We start from the raw sequence: 17,280 nt of genomic DNA on the forward strand, positions 1-17,280 counted from the left end.
ATCGACATGAGACAGATTAACAAGAGAAAATTACCAGATTTAATTATATATGCATATATGGAAGCCCCATATACACGAGGTTCAGAAATAGAAAGCGAAAATGAGGTATATGTAATATGCTGAGCTAAGGATGAGGTAAGGCACCTTGAGGATTAAGAGATATCACTGCAGAAAGATAAGAAGAGCAGATGTTCAGTAATTAGGCCATAAAATGTTGTTTATGGTGATAACTCTTATGTGCAAGGCCCTCAATTTAAATTCTTTAAGGGAGAGATAAAAGGTTCCCTTGAACCCACAGGGTCTCTATTGCCTTCAGCTAAAAATAATTCACATGCCAAAGCGGCATACCTTAGGGAGGCCTATTCTGAACCCTTTAGACTGAAAAAAGACACAATTTTTTAAAGAAGGTGTTTCAGAAAGGAAGGCCCCATCTAAGTTCTATCTTTGCATTAAAAGAAAATATTGTAACATCGAAAAATGGAATTTCTCATACAAAACAAACATTACATACAAGATAGATTTCAACCTAATATTTTGCAGTTTATAAGAATCAACACTTCGCCTGAGAAACTGTTGAGATGACTTAAAATGATAATAATTCATTCTTTCCTGTGTAGGAATTCTAATGAACAAAGAACCAGTTTGTGTTGTATTTGAAGCATCAAGGTACTTGGCATAGTCCAGAGTTTCTCAACCCTGACACTGTTGACATGTGAGGCCAGATCATTCTTTGTTGTGGTGGGCTGTCTTGTCAATTATAGGATGACTGGCTGCATTCTTGGCTTCTAACTACTAAATGGCAGTGGTACCCTACCTTCTCCCATGCTGTGATAATCAAAAGGGTCTCTACACATTGCCAAATGTCTCCTGGGGGTCATGATCATCCCAGTTGAGAAACACTGATACAGTACATATGGTATATTTAATTCTATTTAATATGTTCTAGTTATGCCCAGATGAATAACAGGTGGAAAAGATGTGATGTTGGACACTAATGTCCTTTAACAGATATTTTCATATTAAATTCATTTTTTGATGAAATTGAAACAGTTAAAGAAATATGTATGTCTTATCAGCAAATAAATTTAAAAGTAAAATGTACATCAATGGCCAAGTACAGAAGAGATACAGACCGAGGGATTTGTCCCAGGGGAGTTCAGAGCCATGCCCTTTAGCACACTTTGGAGAGTGATGGTATGAAATAACTGGAAGCAACCTAAAAAAGTAAAGTTGTAGAAAGTACTAAATGATTTTCCTTAATGTTTCTGCAAGAACACCATTGGCACATGTTTTTGAACACTGCGAGATCTGTGGACATAAAGCAACACACAGGTTTTCAGAAGATCTCCCTTAGTAAAGGGAAATCAAGCAGGCTTTTATTTGAACAGCCTACTTATTACCTTAACCTACTTGCGGTGGTTTCATGTAGTATAAAATATTTCTCATGCTGAATGGGGTTTCTTAGAGGCCATTTAAAACTGTCAAGTCAAAACAGGAAATATAGAGAAGAGGCAGCTACTGGGAATGCTCTTAGAACTTTGGTAATATCACAGGTTTTTAAATTAGGAATATTCTCCCAAAATATGAATTGGCACACTCTTTGGGTTGCCTGCTCAATAGCCATTCGTCTCCCTCTTTCCCCTTCTGGCAGGGTCTGCTCCCCATAACAGAGGCTGAAAATGCCAGATACTTTCTCTCTCATCTTCCTTCCAAGTAGGGCTGGCCATGTGCCCAGGTTTGGTCAATGAACCTTTCAGCAGCACTCTCTAGAGGCTTCTAGAAAGATTTTTCCATCTTGATGAAAGCAAGATAGTCGAGGAGAACTTTCTTTCCCACCTCTTCCTTCCTGTCATTTCATAAGCTCTGGGAACTGTGGAGGCCCTATTGCAGCCATCAAACAGTAGACAAAACTGAATATGCTGAGGATGACAACATATAGGGAAAGAAAGAGCCTGGCTCACTGGTGACAGTTTAGCCTGGGACGACCATCTACCTCTCAACTTCTTCCTAGGTAAGACAATAAACTCCTTGTTTTTAGTTGGATATTGCTATTCACAACTGAAAACATCTTAACTGATCTAAAGAAATTTTGAATACAGTCTAGAAGGAAACTATTTTATGCCAGATATTTATTAAATTACCCCTTGACGAATATTTCATATTAATTTCATGTTTCAATTAAGTTGAAACAGTTAAAGATATTTAATAAATAACTGACATTGGGAGGGCATGTTACTGAGCATAATCAGGAAATGAAAAAATCCTTATAACCTTGGAATAAGTGAAGACTCGCAGGATAGAGCCCCGAGGGTTGCCTTAGTGATGTCTCAGGTATTGTGGTGTCGGAAAGAGTTGTTCATCATGAATGAAGAAAGACATGCTACAACAGTGAAAATATATATTAGAATAAAATTGAAGCCAAATTTGTTGACACAATTAGTAGAATAGATTCCAAAAAATAATTGGCTTAAATTTTAAAGGCAAAGATAAGGCTGCCAATCTTAATTAGTCATGGTTTTTCTTAAGGATTCTAATTCAAACGTGCCATTTATTCACATACAAAGAGATGAACGATTAGAAGAAAGCACCATGCAGCGTTCCCTTTAGAGGAAATATCTTTGGTAAGTCACTTCCCTTCATTAAAACACCTGTGTCAGATAGGACAGGCTGAGTTCTGTTGCGGTAACAGAAAGTCCAAACAACACGCTGTATTTCCCACTCATGCTACATGTCCATCACAGGTCATCTCGGAGCTCTGCTCACCATAGACTCAGATACCCAGGTGATAGATCAGCCATCTCCTCAAACTTTGCCAGCGGCCACACCAGCGGGGAAAAGAGCTCTGGAAAGTCACAAGTCAGCGGCAAAATGCTCCACGATTAGTCACATGGCCTTATCCAATCTGGAGGGGACCAGGAAGTAGGTAAAACAGGGTATATTTGGCAAATGGCACCTAATAACACAGCCTCAAAATAGAGTAAGCAAATATTGAGAGAACTCTAAGAAGACCTCAAGAAACTTATAATCCCAGTGGTTATATTTCTGGCACCTGCTGCTGGAGTCTGTAGCCAACTTGGTCTTGTTAGATACAAGCATTGTAGAAAGTGCACAGATGTGTTAGGTGGAGAACAGAAATCACAAGAAAATAGACACGCTCTTTGTGAAATCATAAAGGACCAATGCATTTGTTGATCGTGCATGGCAAAAAGAGGATAGGGGAGCATGCAATCCATACACATGCGGCAACCTTTCAAATTTACTCACAATACATTTAGTTGGGCAAAAACTGTAGCCTTCTTATATCTCTAAGTCTGCTCTGATTTACCTTATGATCTCCCATCTTCTAGGTAGAAGGTCAAATCCAATTTATTAACCTCGGTTTAGTCGCATAATTTAAAACGTCTTTGTAGGAAAACAGCCTCTACTTAGATGACTCGGTTAAGTGCTTAACAGATAAGAAGAGTTCCGCCCCTCTCTCTGCTCCTCTCCAAGAAGGCATCGGGGTGTTTGAGGGAGGAGGGTGTCATTTCCTGAGTTCATAGTGGCAAAGGGCAGATGTTAATCCTACTGAAGCAAAGCAAGATTTAGAGCTGCACCCTCCTGTTTTCTGCTTTCCCAGCAGCATAGCTAACATACTTCCTGCCCTAGTTCTTCGACCTGGGAGGAGGCTAGCAGGACAATTGTGTCTTGCGGCCTCCCTCCCAGACTCCATTCCCCCTTTCTTTTCCCCATAACTGAATCCCAAAGTGGGGAGTGGGGGAGACTTGTCCCCTCTTCTTTACGGCCTGGGGGGCCTCCCTTCTGTTCTGCACACAGGGTCTACGTATTAAAAGGGAAGCTTTGTTATTTAGAAATCCCTTTCTTTAAAAAGCCTGGGTTTTATGCACATTGTCTTACTAAAAGGAGGTCAAGAAAATCAGCTTTGAGTGATGAATAGACTCTCTGCTCTGGGCAGCACCTGTCTGTCCTTTCCTTCTTGGGACAATAAGCTTGATGACTCTGTCAGAAGGCTACCAGGAAATAGGATTTAAAGGGGGAAATCAAAATGCATTGGTTTAAGTCTTCTAAAATGTGTTCACCAGAGAGGTGAAACGGGATGAACTAAAGTGACGAGATTCAATTTCTTGGGTGTCTCGAGAGATCCATGTCTTGTCTTCATTGAAACAAACTGTAATTTTCAAAACGCAACCCTAACGAAAATATAGAATGAACGCATGTCACAGGTTGTGTGCATTGATTAGGGAACCAGCAGGATGGGAAATGTGGTACAAAGGAGAATTCAAAGGGCAGATTTATATGTTCGAAAAGGAAACACATGCTGAAATAAATTTGCTAAACAGCAGCAAAACAGGGCAAACACACACACACACACACACACACACACACACACACACACCCCTTCTGAGTTTATCGCTTCCCCTGCACAGAAGTCTTTTGCATCTTTACTGGACAAAAATCTACAAGTTAACATGTCTGAGCCTCAATCAAGCAACAAGGCATTCCTCTGGAGAGCTGAATAACCCTTGGGTGGGCCTGTTAGTTAAAGGCCTTTACACAGAGCTTTGGTCTGACTCTGAAAGGACAATCAGTCATCCTTTTGCCTTGTTTTCAAGCATTAGGTAATTTTTCTTAACCTAGTCAAACAATGCATGCATTCCACCCACCTTTACATACACAAACCCAGGCTGGTGAGAGCCGATGGAGTGAAGAGCCATGAATGGATTTATGAAGAGCCTATGGAAATAAAAGATGGGGCTTTAAAGCAAGTCTAGGTCTCTGCCTTAGAATAAGAACCTTTAAAACCTAAAATTATGCTGTTGTGTCAAACCCATGGATTTTAGAGGCATTTTTTTACTCACAAATTACCCTTTCCTTAGAATCATAATCTAGATAGATTTAATTGGGCATAAATGATTCCGTTACCAAAGCAAATTAATCGGGTTAAATGAAACCGTAGGGTACGCGGTAATTATTTTTAATCGTCGTAAGTTACGTATGTTACCGTAGCCCATGAAATATATACTGGCCTCTCAGGTTACCGACAAGACAGACATTATTTCGTCAATAAGGCATATGCAGAGTCGGCTTAACTTGAAGGAATGTGACACAGTTCACATATAAACCACTCTCCAACTGATAGGAGTTTCCAAAAACATCCGATTTTCTAAAATCCCATAAAAGTTCATTTGTAATACCATCTTCCCTGCTCAGATGGTTGTTGAAGTACCCTCTTGGCTAGAGAGAAAGAAAAGAAAACGAATATTATGAAAGAACAAAGCCTGCTCTGATGAGCAGTTTCCCCACGGAATTTCATTTTCTGAGTAGAGAACAAGATCATCTGATTAAAAAGCTCAAATTTTCCGAACCTTTCTATTGAAGTCTATGGTGTGTAACATGAGCACATTTCCATATTAAGGTTATGGAAAACGAGAACTCACAACACTTTCCTCTAAAAGTTGAAGAAATCTAAGACATTGCGTGTTGGTGCAGACGTGAGAACTCTAAAGGTGTTTCTCACAGATCGCTTGGCTATATTTTTATTTTTCCTACAAGAAAGCAAAGACAAGCATTAGAGAAAGTATAACTCAAAAGCATGACCAAGCCTAAGAAATTTAAGTGACCGTGTCACAGAAACATGGGAACATAAATTCTGCTGGCTAATCCAAATAGATGATTAATCATGTTCCTGACAGTGTGGAATGCAGATCTGCCTGCTATTTGCAGAGACGTTAGCCGCAGGCTGAGAGCTTTCTTGCATGCTGGGATCTGGAGTGGCTTGAGGAGCTGTAAGTCCGTGATTCTGAGATTTCTTAGACCAGTAAAATTCCAGAGTAATGTCGAAGACTAACATGGTGCTAACATCTTTATTTTGCCAAATAATATTGAGGAGAGGAGAATTTACTCTTTATAATTGCCAACATTTCATAAAAGATACAGCTTCACAGATTTATTTATTTATTTATTTATTTGAGATTAGTTCATAATTGGATTCATCAGTGAGTTTGGGGTCAAGATACCTTTAAGTGACTTAACGTCTTTCTCAAACCTTTCATTGGTGACTGACAGGATCGTTGAAGTACCTGCCATCCATCGATATTAAGAATGAATACTGCTGAGACAGGTGACTGGGACAGGATTAGACTTTGGCTCTAGATAGGGGTTTGCTTCTTGAGAGATTTTGTTAGGATCTGCTTGTTTTAAGGAGGATATTTTTTTTTCAAATGGAGAGGTGATAGAGAATTTAAACATTAACCAAATTCCCACTAGGACATATGTTCAGCTTTCTTCCTCCTTAACTGACCTTTAAACAAGAATCATATCTCTGAATACCTATTACTAAGAGGGCTCAGCTAGACTTTAGGGCAAAATTTCTCAAACTTAAGTCTTTATCATTATGAGCTGATAACCTATCAAAAGCGCATATTTCTGGGTTTTTGTGCCATCGGTTCTTAATGAAATCTGATATTGCAACCCGGACATAGATTCTCAATTTTTAACCAGCATGTGATTTTGCTGCACCTGGTTTATGGACTCCATCTTGAGAAACACTGTTCTAAGAATTATAAAGAAGTAACACTTCCAATTTTAGTAGCAGCACACTAGGTAAATCAAATCAAATTTTCTGCTAAACGTAATGTATTAAATATTTTTTTTAAAGCATCAAAAATCTAAGAAAATACTGGGATGAGATCTAGCAAAGAATGAAACCCCATAAAGGATGGGCCTGGCACTCTGGACCATTTCTGCTTTGGAGTCATTAGCTGATCTTGAAGAGACAATTGAGAAGGTAAATTGTCTTTTTCGGGACCTCATTGGATTAGGGGAACAAGAGTCAGATCAGGACCTGCCAAGGGTAGAGACCTAGTAAACCATTCGGCATCCCCTATGCACACACCTGTTAGGAGTAAGGGTGAACTGGAAGTGGCTCCTTTAGAAAATTTCAAATCTTGAACTTGGACTAAGGCAATCCTGGAAAAAGCAAAAGAACATCTTTTTTAGAGGAAGAAAACATCAACCTAAACATTAAGTTATTTCTACAAATTATTTTTCATATACAGTTTCTAGCACACAAAGATAACTAAGCCTCGCTAAGAACCAGAAAACCATGAGCAAAAATGAGGGAAAATAAACAACAAAACAGACTGAAAGGAACTCCATCCAGATACTGGGTAAATCTCCCATAAAAGTAGGTGTCATCATATGGCCAAACTTGGTCCAATGGGATGCGAGCAGAAATGATGTCTATTTATTTTCATAAAGATGAAGCTACTTGCCCTGATTTTTCTTCCCCCACCAGTTGGAAAATGGAAATGATTGGAAAAATTCCTTGGATTCCAACAGAGATGCTGAGGATAGCAGAGCTGCTCACCAGCCAAGGTTCCTATGTGTCCTCAGGGAACAGAGCTGCCCTGCAAGCCGTGGGCATTGTCTCTTATAAGAACGAAATAAACTCCTATCCTATATAAGCTATTGTACTTTGGGGTTAATTTGCAACAACTTTGCCTGTACCCTAAGTAATGCAGAGAAATATAGTAGAGTAACACAAAGGTCAGTTGGAAAGATGGGAGTGAGGCGGAAGCAGTTGTTACGAGCCTTAAAAGCAGGGTCCAGAGTCAGGATCTGGGGTACTTTGTAAAGTGAAGCACTGCAGAGGGACCAGGCAGGTAGTGGTGCCATTAGTGGTGATGGGGAAGCTGATGAAATGCCTTCAGTTACCTTGTGTGTTGTTAATAATTCTGTATCTCCAGGCATGCCTTTCTCAGAATTCCATGTCCATATTTCCAAGAGCTGGTCAGAATTTCTCTCTGGAGCTCAAATAGCCTCCTCAAACTCAACGTCTGAAAACTTAGCTTTCTTCCCCAGAGAACCTTTTTTTCTCTCGTATTTCCTATTCTGGTTAATAACTGCGCCCTTCAATATACTCTTTCACCCAGTTGTACTCACTGGAAATTGGGGTCCCCCTTGATGCCTCCTTTATCACCACATTGAATTTCTCATAAAGATCGCCTCCTTCTATTCTTTCTTTTTGTTTATCTATTCCTGTTGCCAGTGCCTTGATGTGGGTCTCCATCGTCTCTTATCTCAAATGTTGCCTTATCCTCCTTTCTCACTGATCTTTCTGATTTCGATTCCCCCTCATGCTTCACATTGTTCTTGGGGCTGTTTTTCCAAAACACAAACTTGACCATGTCACTCCACCTGTTTCTACACTTCCTCCCATTTTCTATAAGCCAAGGAGCCCAGACTCAGTACAGATCTGGTACCCTTTTGCCCCTATTAAGCCCCTCAGTGTGCTGTGGGCCCTGAGCCCACTGGGCCTTGGCAGCGTCCTCTCTGCATGGAATGTCCTTGTTCTCTCTTCACTTAATGGACCCCCTACTCAGCATTCAAAACCAGCTTAAATATGAGGCATTGGAAAATTTCTCTAGAATCCTCTAGCTTAGTTGATTAGCTATTGATATATCACTATCTGATAAATGAATGAATTAATTAAAATACTAACAACTGAATCCCAAAGTTCCTACACTCAGAAGAAGTGCAGAAATTTTCAAAAGTATAGGATTTTACAACTGGAAAGGGAACTTACGGATTTTAAAGATCATCTAAGTGTATTTATAGTTGAGGTTCAGAGAAGTTAAATGACTTTCCCAGAATTAGACAACAGAATTGGGAGTAAGACATGGGTTTTATGGTTCTGTTTCTGTGGTTGTTTTCCTACATTTTGCTCTGAAAGTATTAGAGAATAATTTCTATAGAAGGGTTTGTTTGAAAGGTTGAGTTTAAAGGTTTGGCCATTTCAGTTTGTGGACTAGGCAGCACTTCAGGGCAGATAGAGAATGATGAAAATGAAAATGTCAGTGTAACCTTGCCACAGAGATAATGATCTAAGTTATGTGTTGTTTTCCCAGAGGGATATATAGAGATCCTGTGTACATACCAATGTAGACATTGGTAATCTGCAAGTATCCAGTTCAAGGACTCTATGTTTTTTTTGAAAGGCCCAGGGGCCCTTTAATTTTGGCTTCTCAAAATGTTTTTGAATGCATAAAACATCATATATATATACATATATAAGCATACAAAGGAAAGCAATTACATTAAAAATATGGTTATCAAGGTATTAAACATTATAAATGTGTGATATATGTACTTTTTTATTTAATATATTAAATAACAGAATCTAGCAGCCAGCTAATAACTACCATGACTTTTAGGTGGCAATGAGGGTAAATGATATTTCAAAAACCTGCAACAACTGTCATGTGATATGAAAATATTTGTAATTTCTATTTGTGACAAGTCACAGGTCCAGCCAACACGACTGTGGTTTGATACTCATATTCTCCGTTGAAGGAAACTTCCATTAGAGATCAATGAAAATAAAGAAGAAATGTTTTTCAGGTTCACTGATCTGCTAAACCCCAGGTTGAGCATCCCTGGTTAGTCCAGTCTTTTCATTTTAAAGGTGAGGAATCTTTTATCTTAAATATGTAGGTGGATTCAATGAAAATTAATTCAAAGAAAACCATTGACAGAGTCTATGAAGTTGGCCTCTCTCAAGTCAGCACACTTCCCTCAAGGAGCTTGGCCTTAAAAGCAGACAAAGACTTGAAAAGGGGAGGTTTCTTTTAAACCATTTCTGCTTTCTGCTCAATGTTCCTGGTTCCTAAGGCCTGCTTGGTGCAAAGTTCCTCAGGGAGGGAAGATATAAGAACAAAACCCAAATTAGCATCACAATAAGTTATACTGCACCATACTGAGAATAAGAAGGATGACACAATTAATTTTTTAATAAGTACCGACAATAAGAAATACCCATGCAATATATACAAATATAAAATCATTGTGTTGTACACCTGCAACTAATACAATACTGTATGTCAGTTATATCTCAATTTAAAAAAAAAAAGAATAATGTTGACTATTGGTTTGGGATAAAAATTCACCTGAATTGTATTCTGGTTATTTTTAATGCGACTTTAGAAAACAAAAACATACATTTTGAAGGGCGTGGAATAAGAAGGCTCTAAATGTTTTTTAAACCAAATAATTGACTAAATATGGCAAAAAAAACCCTTATTGAATTCATTCTCTATCACTGATTTATGATGTCTCCTTTGTCATATATTAGATTATTAAATTTACTGGTGTCTATTTCTTGAGTATGTAATTGTTTTTTAAATTATTTTATAGACTTCTCTGTTTTTGTGTTTTATTTGATAAGGAAAATAGTAAGGAAAAACAAAATAAACTATGAAAAAGATAATCACATTTTGATTCTTTTTAATATTTATACCTTATACTTATTTGTTTCTTGTTCTATTGTAATAGGTAGGGCACCAGAACAATGTTCAATAATAATATCCTGATTTGTTCCAGGCTTAAATTAGAATGTTTCTGTTTCAAATTAGAATCATATCTACTATAGGTCTCATATTAATGAAGTTTTCTTCTATTTTATACCATAAAGGGATTTTTCTTAGAAGTAGATGTTAAATTTTATCAAATGAATTATTGTCATTTACCGAAATGATCACATAGCTCTTTTTAAAAAAATGTATTAAGGCAGTGAATTATATTGAAAGATTCCTTAACAGTAAAGCATCCTTTGATTTGTTAGTTAACTCGCCTTGGTCACAATGGGATTTTTAAATATATTTTTTTATGTATTTTTTAATATGGTGCTGAATATTATTTCCTGGTACTTTGTCTAGAACTTTTACAACCTTGAGTATATAATTCTTTAGTTCTTGTGCCTCTCCACTTATATGCTATACTGAGATTCATTTAGTTACATTTTTGAAATGTGAGGCATTTGAATAAAAACAATAACAACAACAACAACAACAATAAAATTATATATATAACCAAAAATGCTCTGTTGAAGAACAGAATATCTGGCCTTTAATTGAGTTGATATTGTCCAGAGGTCTTAGGCAGTTGAATCTTTTCAACCTTTTTGAGCATGACCTATGGTAAAAAATAGATTTCTTCATTGGAACTCATTGCACGTGATTCAAACATAAGTTCCCCCAAACAGACTTCTCTGAAGAAGTGGTAGGAAAAATAAGTGATGAGGCCCACTGCTATTTATAACAAAGGACTGAGTTTGATAAACACTGGGCTGGATGAACTCCGAGGATTCTCAGATGCTAAGATTCTATGATATATGTGTGGATCATTGAAATAGGAACTGTTATGTCCCACGATCTTGGTAGAGTGGGCTTATGTAGTAGGTGTCCTGTAAGGCCCAATGGCATAGTCTCTCTGTTTACCTGAGCTAGGTGCTGCAGATGCGTCCCTTGTGTGTATTGTGTGTGCCCTCTTATAGTTGAGCCTCAGTTGCTGTTTGCATGTCAATAGGAAGGATTGACCCTCAGTTTAATTGGTTGTGAGGACTGGCTGTGACTACAGTGAAGGAGCTATTGTGCAGGGGCTGAACCTATGGAGCAGGATCTGCTGTAGCAGGGCTCTGGGGCCTGCCCAGTCTGCCCTTTGAAAGTGGTTGGGGGGTGCTCTGGTATGGTCTGAAGTTGGGCACCAGTGTGCTGGTTCTGGGGCCTCTTGTGCAGTTCAAGGTCAGCTGCTCCTTGTGTCCTGCCCAGGGCCACTTGGTATGAGCTACAAAGTGATCTGCAGATGGTTGCCACTTTTGCTGGGCCTGGAGGTACCGAGGAGAGGCCAAGTCTCAAACTGAGGTTGGCTTCTACTAGTGCCAGTCTTGGAACTGCTTAGCAAGAGGTATGGGGCATACCAAGGCACAAAGCAGCTTGATTGCGGTTTGTGAACCTTTAAGAGATGTTAAGAAAGTTCATAGCATGAACCAAAACAGGCAGTTTGTATAAAAAAAAAGCCACTAGAAGCAGTTTGGGTGGGCCCACAAATTGGGTGGAGCAGGGTCTCAGGGAATCACCAGGACAGGGTGACCAGTGTTAGCCAGGTTGATAGAAACACAGATAACTTAGTGGCTGCCTGTATCTGCAGGCTGAGTGCAGGGAGGACTCAACAAAGGAATAGTGACTTCTGCCAGCACTTCTGTCCGGGAAAATGCTGCCCCTTCAGCCCTTGCCTTGAAGCCAGACAATTCAGTTCCTCCCTGGCGTCTTTCCAGCTGCCGCCCCAGTGCTGGAGCTCAGGGTGAGTGAGTCCCTTTGTGAGTAAGGCCAGGCCCAGGCCCCTTACGAGGAATGCCTGTGACTTCTGCCACCCTCCTTCCCACTCAGTCACAATCTTTGCTGGTTTTCACAGCCAGAAGTTGTGGGGCTGGAACCCTGGGCTGGGAAGCCTGGTTTGGGACTGGGACCCTTCACTCTTAATGGAGGACCTTTGCAGCCAAGGTAGCCCTTCTGACTTTTAACCCCTACATGTGGGTGTGGGATCAGCCCATTTTGCATCTCTGCCCTTCCTACCACTCTCGGCATCGCCCCTTCTGTATGTTCTTAGTTGCAGGATTTCTGTTCAGTTGGACTTCAGATGGTTCTCAATGATGGTTGTTCTGTAGTTTAGTTGTAATTTTCTTTAACCTAAGGGCATGTGGTTTAAATTCTGGGTGTTAAAGTTACTTGGATTAATGCTGCCTCCCCAATGTGATTGTTTTTTATTTGAAGAATATTTCGGTTCATTTGTTTGTTTGTATTCAATTTTAAAGTCCCCTCAATTATTATTTTAAGCCAGTAAATTCTGAGGTAGTTTATTATAACCCAGACACCATGGCATCACATCACGAGGCATATGATGTCAGTTTGTCCCATTATCAATGATGAAAAGTAGAATCGTTTGGTTAAGGCCCTGTCTACCAGATCGCTCCATTATAATGAATAAGTCATCCGTGGGGTGTCTCATCTTTTTTCTTTAGTAACTCTTGCTACATGAACTTAAACCCACCATAGCAACAACGATGGAGGGAACTTGATTCAGAGTTACATTTTCTCTGTGAAATACCTGTCTATTGACTGATTACCCAGGAGGTGGGCTCCACAGCTGGCAGAGAAGGTAGAAATCCAGCTGTGATGAAAACACTTGATTCTATCTGTAGTTTAACAGACTCTGTGCTTAAAACAGAACGCTACAAACTCTGTGGGTTTGCTAACTTGTGATTCTGATCCCAAATTATGAAATTTATAGAAAGAAAAAAGCAAAGAGCAGTCTTTTTATTTTAAGCTTTTCATATGGAGTTAGGATCAAGTGCCCACTGAGAAAGAAGTCTATTAAGGACACTGTTTCTCGCTTTCACAGTAATGCAATTGTTTCCTAGTTAGGATGAATGTCCCAGTATATAAAACTAGTCGGGTCTGTGTTGCCTTCTTGTTTCTATGTCTTTTAATTTCTGCTTGAAAATATATTATTACATTATATTTAGACAAAGCACTGTCTTATAGATGCTCGTGACTATGTCACTAGTGCCTACGATGCACATAGTCGGGGCTGAATGTGTATATGTATGAAAAAAATGAATATGTGGGGATTCCCATTTTTTCATTCATTCCTCACAGATTTATAGCATGCCCACTCTCCTGTCACATGCCAGGATTTATCCTAGGCATTGAGCCATAGAGGTTAATGAAACACAGCCCCTGCTTCAAGGGTTCATAGGCTAGAGGGAAAGAGAGAAAGATAAACAATGAATTCTAAAACTCGAGGTAGGGGTAGGCACTGATAGAAATATGCACTTGGTTTGTTATTGTTATCATTATATTTATAAGGCATTGTTAGTTTATTCCCAATGTAGGCACATTGAAATATTATTAACAGGAAAGTGCAAAAAAGGACAGCATCTCAGTAAGCAGCGAAAAGAACATAGCATGGTTATAAAAAAAGAAATTATTTCAGGTAGAGGACTCTATAGTCTTGTATACGTATTTATCAATGTCATCACTATCATCATTTTCTTATGTCTGATCTTATTTATTTGTTACTCTTGCAAAATCTCATTTTCGACTGGACTCCAACTTAAAGGTAGAAGCTCTCAAAGAGGACAGTCTACATCTCTCGGCAATATTTCCTGGAGTTTTTCTTTGGCCTCCTTCATTCTCCTGGTCAAAATTTTAGCATATTCTGCAGCCTCTTCCTTGGCAAACATCATCTTCTTTAAAGACATTGAAAAGTTTGTGGATTCTGCTCGCTCTTTTGGGCTCCAGGCAAGGAGGCACAGTAGTATCGGTGAGACCAGGAACATCTTTCTTCCATTTTTCTATAATGACTAAGTTGAGAACGCTCAAACAGGCATCCACAATGCAACCCCGAACAGATTTGTGCTTTCTTTCTCCAGCCCTCCTTGGTGTATAACAGGAATGCCCCTTACTCAGTAGCAGGTGGACACGCCCATGGATCAAGATACCCAGTTTCACAAATGAACAGGACAAACAGAGACTCATGGACATGGACTACAGACTAGTGGTTACCAGAGGGTGGGGGGAGGTGGACAGGGTAAAGGAGGTCAAATATGTGATGACAGAAAGAAATCTAACTATGGGAGGTGAACACACAGTGTAATATATATATATGTAATATATATAAAATATATATGTATAATTTATACATATTATATTATTATATAATATATATGTAATATATATAATACCTTATTGTTAAAGTGTACAGCTGAAACTTATTGGATCTCGTTAACCAATGTCACCATAAAAAATAAATAAATTACTTTATTTAAAAAATATATATATCCTGCTTCACTGGGAAACCTTGTCGTCCCTACCACTGATTCGAACCACATAACCCTTCCATTCTTCATCCAGAGCTTCAGCAGCAACTTCTGTGGCCATATGTTTCTCATAAAAGGTACGGGGTTTATGTTCCCTATCCACTTCAATGAGATTCTGGCAGCCAGGGTCTGAGAGAGATGCTTATCTTCATCCTGGAGCTGGTAACCGCCTCAGAGGGACCACAACAGAGAGCCATCATCATCAGTTTTTAAAAGTAGTACTTGAATTAGGTGAGAAGTACCTGGGATTACTAATGTTGCTAAACTATTTCAGAGTAGTGCACTGGGTTTTATAGGAACAGAGAAGAGGGACGTGAGAAAAGGGCTCATGAAGTTAACCTGGGTTAAAGTCATAAAATATTTTTACGAGCGTTTTCTTAGTATAAACTGTGGTTTTAAAAATAAAGACAGTCAAAGAAAGAAAATTATTTAAAAATCATGCCTAAGTCTACCCATAGGTAATGGTAAACATCTGTTTGTATCTTTTCTATTTTATTATAACATAGATACTTAAACATATATGAAAATAGGACCAATCTGTCTATATTCTTTGTGACCTGCTTTTTCTCACTTAACAATACTTTATGAATATCTCTCTAATCAAGTGTTCTGCTATGATATCAAATTTAAGAGCAACACTATATGAAAAGAAAATCTTGGAATACAATTGCTGACCAAGCTACAAGGATTCAAATATAACTATTAGCATTCATTTTTCAGTCAGAAATCATTTGTATTTCTACTAGACAAAAACAAATCACTCATAAGCTTACCAATCTTTTCTGAAAGTTAACAGTTAAGTATATAACTTCATAGAGTCTGGGCCCTAATCGATGGTTAGTTGATAGCAAGTTAAAGTTTAATTTCTCTAGATCTGCACTATCCCATATGGCAGCCACTAGCCACAAAGGGCTACTAAGCACTTGGAAGGCTAGTGTGACTGAGTAACTAAAGCTTTTATTTAATTTTACTCAATTTTAATTTTAATTTAAAACCGAAGCGGTATAAAATATATTTCCATTAAATTTAACTTTATTGTTTAGGTTGCACTACATTTCACTTTAACTACTGAGTCTCATAGATATTGCTTAGCGTACTTCACTGTGTGTGTTGATGCATAAGTCATCTTTAGTATTATACAGAAAATCATTATCTCTCTAGTTAATGTCAATGGATTGAGCCAATTCAATTTTTTTCTATGCACTAATTTAACATGGAAATGTGTTTATTAGAACATTTTATACAGACAGAACCATTTACAGTGATACCTATGTATCTCATAATCAGGAACTAAATTGAAATACTTTTTATATTTTAAATTATAATATAATTAAATTATTTTGAAAAGAAAAACAGCAATTATGAACTAGATTTTAAATGTAAATGAGAAGCATACTTCTGATGCAGAATTCAGTAGAGATGTGGATACTAATATTGAATCAGAAGAGGAAGAAAAACAGAGATTGGAAGAAAATATGATGTAAATTTCATATAATTTGTTGCAGAAGACCACAACAAAAAAAGCTGTTGTATAAAAATCATTTAAAGATAATAAAGTGGACGATATTAAGGAACATTTTCAGCAAATACAGAGTGAATGTGATGAGAACAGTAAATGAAGAATAAAATTAGTTGCCTGCATTCAAAATTGAATTTCCGATGAAAATTGTTTAAAAAATGATAACGGGCTCTGAACTTGTAACTTTGCCCAGCCTTATTAAGGCTCAGATACCTGCACATAAAAGAAAATCAGTTTTAGATGGCAATAGTAAAATAAATTATTATTTAACTTATGGAAATTTTGTTTAAAAATTATAAGGAAAAGACTAAAATTGCTATTTTGCTAAAAATGAAAGATCTTCAATTAAACCACAAAGTAATTGTCTGTAAAGTACAAGACCTTTCTAACAGTATCCGAGATTAATTGATTCAAAACTGGAAAAATTAGAAGAACTTTTCTTTAGCTTTAGATAATTTGTGTGATACAGGACACTGTCTAATTATTTGGGGGTATTTTTGTCTCAAAAGACTGAAATACTTGCAAAGAAATGCTACTTCATAGCCTAAAAAACTATGGCATAGATATTTTGAAGTATTTTACATCTGTTAAAGAAGAACTTCAGTTAGATATGAAAAAAATATATCATGATGGATGGTCCTCCAGCTGTTAGGTCAAGATTCTGGATTTGTTGGAATTCTAAAACAAGAGATTAATGTTTTTCTGGTGACTTCATATCACTTATGATACACCCTGAAAAAATTTGTGCTCAGTTCTCTGAAACAGGCCCTATGAAACAGCTGTTAAAGCTGTTCAGGATGTATGTGCAAATGCTGTGACTCATCACCACTTTAAGGAACGATTGAGAGGAGACAATGAATTTAATGATCTTGTGTTCATTGCCAGTGCTTGTTGGTTGAGCCACAAAGGGTTTTACAAAGTTTAAGTATCCCGTTAACTCCAATTCAAGATTTTCTGGAAACAAAAGGAATGCCTGCCAAATGTTCATTAATCAAAAAAAAAAAAAGCAATGTGATTTACATATTTTCTCATAAATGTCACATTG

The 17,280-nt window shown here is 37.9% G+C and overlaps 1 long non-coding RNA gene across 1 annotated transcript; it reads left to right on the plus strand.

Moving 5' to 3' along the window:
* The first annotated feature begins 5,641 nt into the window (after positions 1-5,641).
* LOC118607872 lies at positions 5,642-14,391 on the plus strand. Its single transcript, XR_004952887.1, has 4 exons — positions 5,642-5,786; positions 6,659-6,787; positions 9,302-9,466; positions 13,957-14,391. It is a non-coding gene; the product is annotated as an uncharacterized LOC118607872 (long non-coding RNA).
* Positions 14,392-17,280: the final 2,889 nt, after the last annotated feature.

The sequence above is a fragment of the Rousettus aegyptiacus genome, unplaced genomic scaffold, assembly GCF_014176215.1.
Source record: "Rousettus aegyptiacus isolate mRouAeg1 unplaced genomic scaffold, mRouAeg1.p scaffold_m13_p_9, whole genome shotgun sequence".
NCBI lineage: Eukaryota > Metazoa > Chordata > Mammalia > Chiroptera > Pteropodidae > Rousettus > Rousettus aegyptiacus.